Source organism: Peromyscus eremicus, chromosome 1, assembly GCF_949786415.1.
Source record: "Peromyscus eremicus chromosome 1, PerEre_H2_v1, whole genome shotgun sequence".
NCBI classification, from domain to species: domain Eukaryota; kingdom Metazoa; phylum Chordata; class Mammalia; order Rodentia; family Cricetidae; genus Peromyscus; species Peromyscus eremicus.
The window spans coordinates 147,842,301-147,852,729 of NC_081416.1; the positions used below are offsets into that span (position 1 = coordinate 147,842,301).

Here is a 10,429-nt window from a genome sequence, read left to right on the forward strand (position 1 = left end):
ACCACGAGCTGGGGCTGGAACATGCCCCCCTTGTTCAATTGCATCTTCACCAGCTTTCTTCCCTTCACTGCCTGAGCTTGGCTGTCCTGAAACTTGCTCTGCCTTGAATTCAGAGATCTGCCAGCCTCTGCTTTCCAGTGATGTCATTAAAGGCATGTGCCAACATACCTGGCTCTAAATTTTTCTTTAATTCACAAATCGGAAATTTAGCTGGGTGGATCTTGCCTTAAGGTTACCACTCCCTTTGTTCCAATTCTAATCTGTTTATATCCTTGAACACAGAACTTAGTTCCATTTCACTTTTTGGTGTTCCTTTCCCCCTTACATTTTACATTTTGTAATTTATCCTGCTAGGCATGCTCTTTTTCATTATAAATATTTACTAGAGTTAGCACTAATAACCACACTACAGAGTCTATGCTACGCTGTTTTGAGATTTCCCCTGACAATGAAATTAATCCACACCTCTCTACTTTAGCCTCAGGCAGCCTCTTTGAACAAGGCCAAAAGACAGCCACTTTCTTTACAGAACATCACAAGAATGATCTCTAGGCAACATACTAAAAATTCTTCTCCTCTGAAACCTCTTGATTGAGTCCCAGTAGTTCAAATAACTCTTAGCACCACTGTGTTGCATGCTCCTACTAATATGGCCCATTAAGCATTGTTTAATGCATTCCACTCTTTTTCTAACTCAAAGCCAAATCCTTTAAACAAAAACATCTTCACATCTATCATAGCAGTACCCAAGTCCCTGGTACCAATCTCTGTCTGACTTAGGGTTTGCCATAATCTTGGCAAATTCTTATAAAGAAAACATTTAATTGGGGGGCTCAGAGTTGGTATTCAAATCTACTAGGAAGCCCTCCAAATTATAGGATTAGCACATATCTCTCAATAGTAACCATCAATGTAAATTGTTTTAACTCTGCTTGGTTGGATGACAAAGCATCCTCCAGCAGTTCACAGTCTGCAAGCAACACATTTCTACTGACAAAAACATGTACAGAATAAAAACAAAGTGCAGAACTAAGTGCAGAATCCCTAGGGAGATGCAGGTCAGGTCTCAACTATGAGCTCTTATAAAATCAAAACCAACCAAGAACAACAATAAAGTAACAAGCTATAGACTTCCAATATTCAAAGACACAGAGTAATCGTGGGTAGCTCTGCCTCTGCAGGTCTCCCTCCTGCAGGACAAAATGAATGGAATATGAAAGAATGAGGGTTTCTGTACTTCTATTTGACACAATAAACTTCCAAAAATAGAAATAATAATGATGTATACTACTAAAAGGATAATTCATCAAGAAGTAATATCTTTATATATATTTGTATGTGTGTTTGTGTGTGTGTGTGTGTGTGTGTGTGTGTGTGTGTATACAAATGCCAGTAAACTCAAGTATACAACAGTGGCTTAACATAGAACTTCTTTTTGCTTCTTTCTTTGTTTTGTTCTGTTTAATTGAAATAAGGTCTCACTGTGCAGCCCTGGTTGGCTTGACGTGCAGTTTGTAGGCCATGCTGGCCTGGAGCTCAGGAAGATCTACCTGTTTTGCTTCTAGACTGCTGGGATTACAGGCAAGTGCTATAACACCTGATTCCAACTCTTATTATTGCATCATTTGGAACATAAATTGACAAGAAACCTTCAGAGAAAAACCACTTTAGCTAAAAGAGACTTTATATACAAGTGTCTAGCACTTCATCCAACAACTCTGGAGTACATATCCTTCTCAACAATACACAAAGTTTCCTCTAAAATATTTTAGCTCAGAAGACAGTCTACATAAAGGCCAACAAATTGAAATGCTTCCTGTCTTATAACATCAAATACATTTAGAAATGAAAAACAAAAGAAACAACAGAAAACATGCAAAGACATAAATATTGTATGATCAATTAATTATAAAAATAGGACACCAAATTAGGAAAGAGACTGAGTGAAGAAAGAGATCAGCAGAAGCAGGGGGGGATGACAGAGAATAATAGAGGGTGAATGTGATCACAAAGAATTGTTTATGTATATGCAACTAAAAATAAAGTAACAACAGCTATGACAAGAATTTAAAAACAGATAATAGTATACACAATAAGTAAGCTGTTTTTTCAAGAATGCAATGATCCTTCAACATAAAAAATAGTTACTATAACAAAACATGTAAACAAAATGAAGAAAGAAACCAAATTCATGATTTAAAAAGATGCAAAAAATGACATTGGCAAATTGAATGTCTCCTTAGGATAAAAACTCTGAAGAAACTTGGAATAGGAACATAATACCCTAAGATGGTAAAGGTGATATATACAGCCAGCAGCTTTCTGAATGTCATCAGCTCTTAAAATTTTGAATAATACAAGCACATACCCTCATAACTCTTTTATTCATCATTGTTCATGAAATCTTAGTAAAAGTAATAAATGAAGAGAAAGAAAAAGAACCATGCACAGTTTTTCTTTTTTAATATAATAAAATTAAGTATTTTAAAAATATAGAAACATCTTAAAGAGTATCAGAAATTCAAGATAGGAACAATTTTGCAACCTCATGTTTAGTTTGTGTTAGGTCTTGATATTCTGTTTTTTAGGATTGAATGTATGTATGAAGACTTATAGTGTTAGATGATTTGGGTGATATAGAAAATAAAAATGCAAATGCAACAGGAAACACTAGGAAAGGCACAGACCAAGTGATATTGAGAAATTCTCAATATTCCTAAATGTGTTTGTTGGACAGCCTTGAGTATATTCAACTAACAATAACGGATGTTTGTTGGCAAGACATTGAAGTAAAGACTGAAGACAGCTTCACTGAGCAGCAGGAAGCACTTAGGTGCACAGCACGACAATGGGATGTTCATCTGAGATCATTGCTCAGTAGAGGAAAATGGTCATTATCCCTCCAAGTAAGTGCTTCTCTCTGATTGCACTCTCATCATAGGTAGGAACACCAAGCATTATGAACTTGTGTCCTAAGGCTTTCTGACTAAACAATAAATTTATCATTGGTCAATTCAACAACCTTCATGGCCACACTGAAGTTAATCTTTTGTTTTCTTGATTTCAGAGGGCTTTGTTGTTTTGTGTTTTTGTTTGTTATTTGATAAAGAACTTAAGGGTGAATAGGGATCAGGAGAGGATCTGCAAGGACTTCAGGGGAGGGAAAGAATGATCAACTGTATCTAAATTTAAGAATTGTTTTAAATAAAAAAATTAAGAAAGAAGTAACAAGTTTATATAGTATTGCTTTAATTGCTTTATGTGTGTTATTGAATGAATATCCTCAAACTTATGTATCTATTTTCTTATTCCTGAATAATTAGGCATATTCAACTTTTCATAATTATTTACATTATAGTAGCAAGAACTACATTTGGTGTAGGTGTAGTGAGCTTTATTGATTTTATTAAAGGGAGAAGGAATGCCTAAGCCCCTCTCTTTCTTCTGGGGTTATGGGATGGAAAATGTGAGGGAGATGTTCAGTGTTGGGGACTGAGTTGGGTCAGGGACTCCTTCACAGGTCAGGACATCTCTTGCTCTTTGATTCTTGCTGGGGCGGGTGGTCCAGTGCTTATGCCTTAGAGGCCGTGTAGGCCATGATGTCCACTGCCCTGCTGCTGTAGTTGTATTCATTATCATACCAAGAAATGATCTTTACAAAGTTGACATTGAGAGCACTGCCAGCCTCAGTATTTAAGATGGAAGAGTCAGTATCTCTGTTAAATTTGCATATGATAACCTGATCCTCAGTGTAGCCTGGGATGTCCTTTAGTGGGCCCTTGGTTGCCTGCTTCACCATCTTCTTGATGTCATCATATCATACTTGGAAACTTTCTCCAGGTGACATGTCAGATCCATGTCAAATATCTTTTAGATAGGAACATGGAAGGCCATGCCATCTTGTTCAGCTCTGGCATGACCTTGACACAGCCTTGGCAGCACCAGTGGATGCAGGGATGATGTTCTAGCCATCACACCACAGATACCTAGAAGGGCCATCCACAATTTTCTGGATGACAGTCATGGCATTGACTATTGTCATGAGTTCTTCCACAATGCCAAAGTTGTCATGGATGACCTTGGCCAAAGGGGTTAAGCAGTTGGTGGTATAGGAAGAGTTTCTGATAATCTTGAGTGAATTTTCATACTTCTCATGGTCCACACCCACCACAACCATGAGGGTATCAGTAGAAAAGGCAGAGATGATGATCCTTTGGACACCATCTTTCAAATGGGCTCCAGGCTACTGTACTGGTGAAGACACCAGTAGACTTCACAACATACTTGGCACCAACATCATCCCTTTTGATATTGGCAGGATCTTGCTTCTGGAAGAAGGTGACAGCCTTCCTGTTGATAACAATCTTCCCCTTCTCAGCCATGACTGTATATATATGATAGTATATAAAGCTATATATGAACATTTTCAACTCTCCTAAGTAATTACTTCAACTATCACGGTAACATTAACTACTTATAGTACCACCTATAATTTTGAGGTGGCATTAATTTATGTCTGTGTTGAATAAATATTTTCCATTTAATTTTTTTAAGCTGAAGCGAGTGAAATAGTTTCTGCAATACATACTTTTCATTTAAACATTAACAATAAAAGAAATATGTAGCATGAATCTTAAAGAGTCTTTATTAATAAAACAAACCTGGAGCCAAGTATTGGGGTGAACACTGGAAGGTCAGAGAAGCAGAACAAGCCACAGCTAACCTCACTTGGCCAACTTCTCAGCTGATCTTGTTTCCTCAGACTGGAAGCCTCTGTGTCCTCATATCCAAATGGCTCTCAGCTGAACTGTGCTGCTCAAAACCTAAAAGCTTAACCAGCCAAAATGCTTCACCAGGCCAAATGCTTCTAGTTCCTGGTCCTCATGCCTTATATATCTTTCTGCTTTCTACCATCACTCTCTGGGATTAAAGGCTCACTTTCTGGGATTAAAGGCGTGAGTAACCATGCTTGGCTATATCCTTGAACACATGGATTTCTGCTCCGGAATGCTAAGATTAAAGGCGTGTGCTACCACTGCCTATCCTCTGTATCTAGTGGCTTTTTTGTTCTTTGACCACAGATAAGTTTATTAGGATACACAATATTTTGGGGAACACAATACCACCACAGAATTAGACTCTCTGAATTGCATCTCTAGATACCACCACCCCTAACCTCACTATCTAATTATTTTATGATTAATATCTGTAAATACAAACTCAATATTTTGTTAACTTGTTCATATGAAATGGAACTTAAGACTTTCCTGAGGAAAGGCAGAATTCCACACATGAAACACATTCTTGTTCCTCACTTTCTTTCATGAAATCTGCTTTTTATGTTCTTATATTATAAATTTTGACATCACATATTCAGTCACATTTTCTATTATTTTCCTCTTTGTTCTTAAAGTTACTATTATTTTATGCTACTTACAATTTTTTTAAAATGTGAATTCTTTCAATTATTGACAAAGGCATTAGGGGATTATAGGTAGAATGCCATGATTTGGATGTGGATGAACTCTCTCTTCCCCCAGGGTTCATGTGACTGATGCTTCCTCCTCAGGGTGGTGGCCGTGGAAAATTTTGTTTGAGTTATAACAGGTAAAGCTTAGAGGATGGTCCTAAGTGTATTGAGGATATGGTCTCAGATGTCCAGTTGGAGAGATGGTTCAGTGTTGAAAGTGTATACTGCTCTTGCATAGGACCTTGGATCATTTCCAAGTGTGTAAAGCAATTCACAACAACCTGTAAACTCCAGCTTGAGGGTAATCTAATCTAATGCCTCTTCTCTCCTCTGCAGGTACATTCACTCACTTACACAACCCCCCAAATTTTAATTAATCTTTTTAAAACAAAGATATACAGATGTAAAATATGTATAGGAAAGTATTTATGATATCCAGTAAAAGGGAAAATTAGAAAGGAACACAAAGAGATGCCAGACTATAGGATATATATTAGAATATAGTATAGAATATAAAAACACTGATCCACTAGAATATAAAAGACAGCAATGTCACTAACATCTGCTGACAAAGAGGAGCAGGAATGCTCATATGCAGTGGGTGAAATAAAAAAGTACTCAGGAACATATGAAGCCAGGTAAAATTTTCTAAAATTACAAAAAAGAGGCTTATCATAAAATACCAGAGCCAAATAATTTAGAATTCATCAAATTAACAAAAAATCCACCCAACATACAACTTTAAAGATCATCTGAGCTGAAACTTGTGACAGAGCACTTACTCAGCATGTGGAAGGCTCCAGGATCAATCACTAGCACCTCAGAAGTAATATAAACAAAAGTTTGCAATACTGACTCTCTTTGCCACATCTAAAGGTGTACAAAATGTTCTTTACAGTAAGTGAATGAGGAAAGGGTGGACCATCCATATAAAGTGATACATTAAATCATCATTAATAATAAATGGCTGACTATGAGAAGACACAGAAGAAGTCTAAGTAAAACAGAATGAAGTTAGTCTAATAGAGTCTTATCAAAGCAATAAAACAAAGTACTGGAAGACATAACTCAACAGTGACATAAGGTAGTGATTACCAGGAGCAATGACAGAAAATGAGAGAATATAAGCTCTTCAGAGCATCAACACTATTTTGTAAGAGATTATAAAGACAAGTGAATGTTGTTCTCTTGTGTCAAAATCCACTGAACTGTATTCAAGACAAGCAGACTCTATGGCTGTTTGCCAGGGACTGCCACCTGGCCACTATGCCCCTCTATCTCTGTGAGACTCCAGTGATCCTAACCAGTTCCCCACAAGAGACTGTCCCTAACCACTGTCCAGCCACCACAAGAGGCAGGAGGTCCAGACCCCTCGGTCCTTGTGGGACTTACCCTAGTCATGTCAGTACTAGGATGGGGCTTTTCATTTGTGCTATCAAACCTTCAAAACCATGACAAGCCCACACTCCATGGGAAGTTTGTTCCAAACTTCTTGACCAAGATACTGCAGTCACCATATTGTAGCTGACAAACATAATATCTGGGCCAGAGGTTATAGCACTAAATACCAACAGACAGAGGACATCCACATCTTAACCCTGTTATGAATTAGCTCCTATCTTAAAACTATAGACATCTCTACTGAAAGAAGAAAGGCAAATAGAACAAAAAGGAGAAAAAACCTCATCCAACAAGCTAACTGCTGGTATGAATAATCTCAAAGAAATAAGAACATTTTGAAAAAAAAACAATAAAATATAGGCCTTAAACTCAAAGAGATTCATCTGCCTCTGCCTCTTGAGTTATAGAACATTGTTATCATCTTCTGGATTTCCTCAGTGTCTGTTATAACATCTCTGTTTTCATTTCTAATTTTCTTAATCTGGAAATTCTTTTTCAGCCTTGTCTTTAATTTGTGTGTTTGTCAATCATACAGATTTTATCGTAGAACCAACTCTTTTTCAATGATTATTAGTATTTTTTTCTTCTCCCTGGCTTTATTTTTTTATGTTTTTTTCTTTTGGTGTTGTTTGGTTCTATTTTATTTGTTTCAGACATGGTTTTAATTGTTTCTTCCCATCTACTCTTTAGGCATAATATCCGTTCTTGTTTTTCTAGAGCTTTCTGGTTTATAGTTTTTACAGCTGAAATTGCTTAAGGTCTTTTTTTCATGTAGGTATTTAGTGATATGAAGTTGTCTTTAAAAAACTTCTTAATGATTCTTTGTGGATTTTATACCTTGTATCCTGATCCCGCTCATCTTCCTGTCCCCTTGTCTCTGTCTTTGTGATCTTACTCTCACAGCACCCCCACCCCAATTTAAAGTATTGCCAAGGAACAAACCAAAACCAAAAAATCCCAAGCAACCAATCGACTACAAAAGAAAAAAATCTCAGTGTGGAAGCTGTAGTGTGACCCAGTGAGTTACACAGTCTACCTTTAGACCATACATCTTTACTTGCAAGTGTTCATTGCAATGGATCATTGATCTGGCTCCAGACCTCTAACTTCTGCTACCCTGTTGATACTGGGGCTTCACTGGGGCTCCTTCTGGATATCCTACTGTTGTCTTGTGTCACAGAGACCCTGCAGCTTTGGATCAGCAGGTCCAGTCTCTTCGTATGGTCCAGAAGTTCATAGATGGGGTGGATATTGGAGTAAGCTAACTCATATCCCTGGTTCTGGGCCTGGGTGGTAGCTGGGTTGGTCAGCCCATCAGCTTTCCCTCATCAACATAACCAGGGCGAGCTCTCCAGCACTGCCCCAGCTAGCTCACCCAAAGCATCAGGCAACAAAAAGAAGGGCCATTTCTCCTGTTCTCATGTCCTTGGGCTGGATCACCCACACTCACATCACCAGGACCAGCTCTACTGTTTCTTCCAGGTATGATGTATGGCCCACTTTCCTGATTAGAATTACCTACATTTTGTCCCATAGATTAAGGTATGCTGTATTTTCATTTTCATTCATTTATTAAAATTAAAAAGGTTGTAATTTTTCTTTTTGATTTATGTCTTGACCCAATTTTCAGTAAGTAGTGAGTATTTCAGTTTCCATAAGTTTGCTGTTTCTATTATTGTTCATATCTAGCTTTAATTCATGGATTTCAAGTTAGGATTAGTGTATTATTTTAGTTTTCTTTTATATGTTGACACTTGCTTTGTGTTATATATAATATGTAGTCAAATAAGCTGGAAGTTCAGTGGGATGTTGAGAAGAGAACGTATTTGTCCTAGTTACTCTTAAATTGTTATGACAAAACACCATGACCAGACAAGCTATAGAAGAAAGAGGTAAATTGGGTGTCTTAGTCACTGTTCTATTGCTATGAAGAGATCCTATGATCAAGAAAACTCTTCTGAAGAAAGCATTCAATTTGGGGCTTGCTTATAGTTTCAGAGGTTTAGTCCATAATCATCATGGTGGGGAGCATGGTCACATGTATAGCATGAGAAAAGAAGCTGAGAGCTTGCATTGTCATTTGCTCAACAAGAGAGAGACTCTGGGCTTGACATGGGATTTTGAAACTTGAAAGCCCAACACCAGTGAAACATTTCCTCCAACAAAGCCACATTTATCCCTTTTTTTCCTTTTCAAGTTTATTTACATAAGACATTCTATAGTGTATTTAAAATAATTTTTAAAGTCTGAGGCAGATATAATATATTGTATTTTTTCCACACTCACCATTGTTTTTTAAATTTAACATAATTTCTTTATTGAATCCCTGGGACTTCACATCATGTACCCTAATTCTGCCCACGTCCCAATTCCTCCATATCCTCCACTTATCCTTGTAGTGTCCCAAAAAGAATATTTAAAAAAATCAAGCCAATCCACAACAAAACAAGCAAGCAAACAAAAACAAAAACAAATAAAAAAGAAACACAAAAAAATCCAACAACACATAACAAACAAACAAACAAACAAATCTCTTTGCTCCTCCGTGTTTCCCACATCTCCAACACCTCTTCATTTGTCCTGGAGGCATTAGGAGCTGCAGTGTGTCACACAGTATACCCTTTTGTCCAATCAGCTCTACTTGCAAATGTTCATTGCAATGAGTCATTGGTCTGGTTCAAGGCCTCTGGTTTCTGGTATACCTTCATCCATGTATCCTCACCGAAACTCTCTCAGACATCCCTCAGCCATCCCAAGTCATGGAGATCTCTGTGGGTATCATTTCACCAGAGCAGTCCCTTCACCAGCTCCAGCAGGTTCTAGATAGGAGAGATGTTAGGGTGAGCCAACCCCACCGTAGGTGGCAGTTGAGCTGATCTATAGGGCCATCGACCCAGACATGGCCCTTCCAGCAACCAGGGCTGGGACAACACCATGGCCCTGGGTGGTATCACAGACCACTCAGATGTATATGTCCTACTCTGCAGCATGGCCTCAAGACTCCAACAAGGCCACAAGGGGTGGCCCAGGCTCTGGGCCTCTGAGTGGCCCCTGGTGGGCCACAGACTTCCACACAGACTCAGGCTGCAGTAGGATCCTGGACCCATACATGGTCCTCATCAGTAGCCTGGGTCTGGATGTCGCTATGGTCTTATTTGGCAACACAGGCTTTCCAGATTGGCATGGCCCCTGTGGCAGTATGGCCTTTGGATACCAACACAGCTCCAAGTGGTGGCCCAAACCCTGGGAATCTGAGTGGCCCTCATGCTGACAGGCACCATGGAAATCAACCCAGACCCTGGCTGCAGTAGGGCCATGAACTCAGATATGGCCCCCAGGTGCAGCCCTGGCCTGGATGTCACTAAGGCACTAGATAGCAGTATGTGCCATTTAGGTCTGTATGGCCTCAGATGTACCATGGCCCCAGGGCACCAACATGGTTCCTGGTGGCTGGTCAGACCCTAGAACAACCACACAGATCCCTGTTGCAACAGGAGTCACAGACAATGACTCAGATCCTGGCTGCTGTTGGGCTACAGACCTAGACATGGTCCCCTG

The 10,429-nt window shown here is 38.8% G+C and overlaps 1 pseudogene; it reads right to left on the reverse strand.

Moving 5' to 3' along the window:
* Positions 1–3,571: 3,571 nt before the first annotated feature.
* LOC131921069 (glyceraldehyde-3-phosphate dehydrogenase-like) lies at positions 3,572–4,424 on the reverse strand (annotated as a pseudogene).
* Between the last annotated feature and the right edge of the window lie 6,005 nt (positions 4,425–10,429).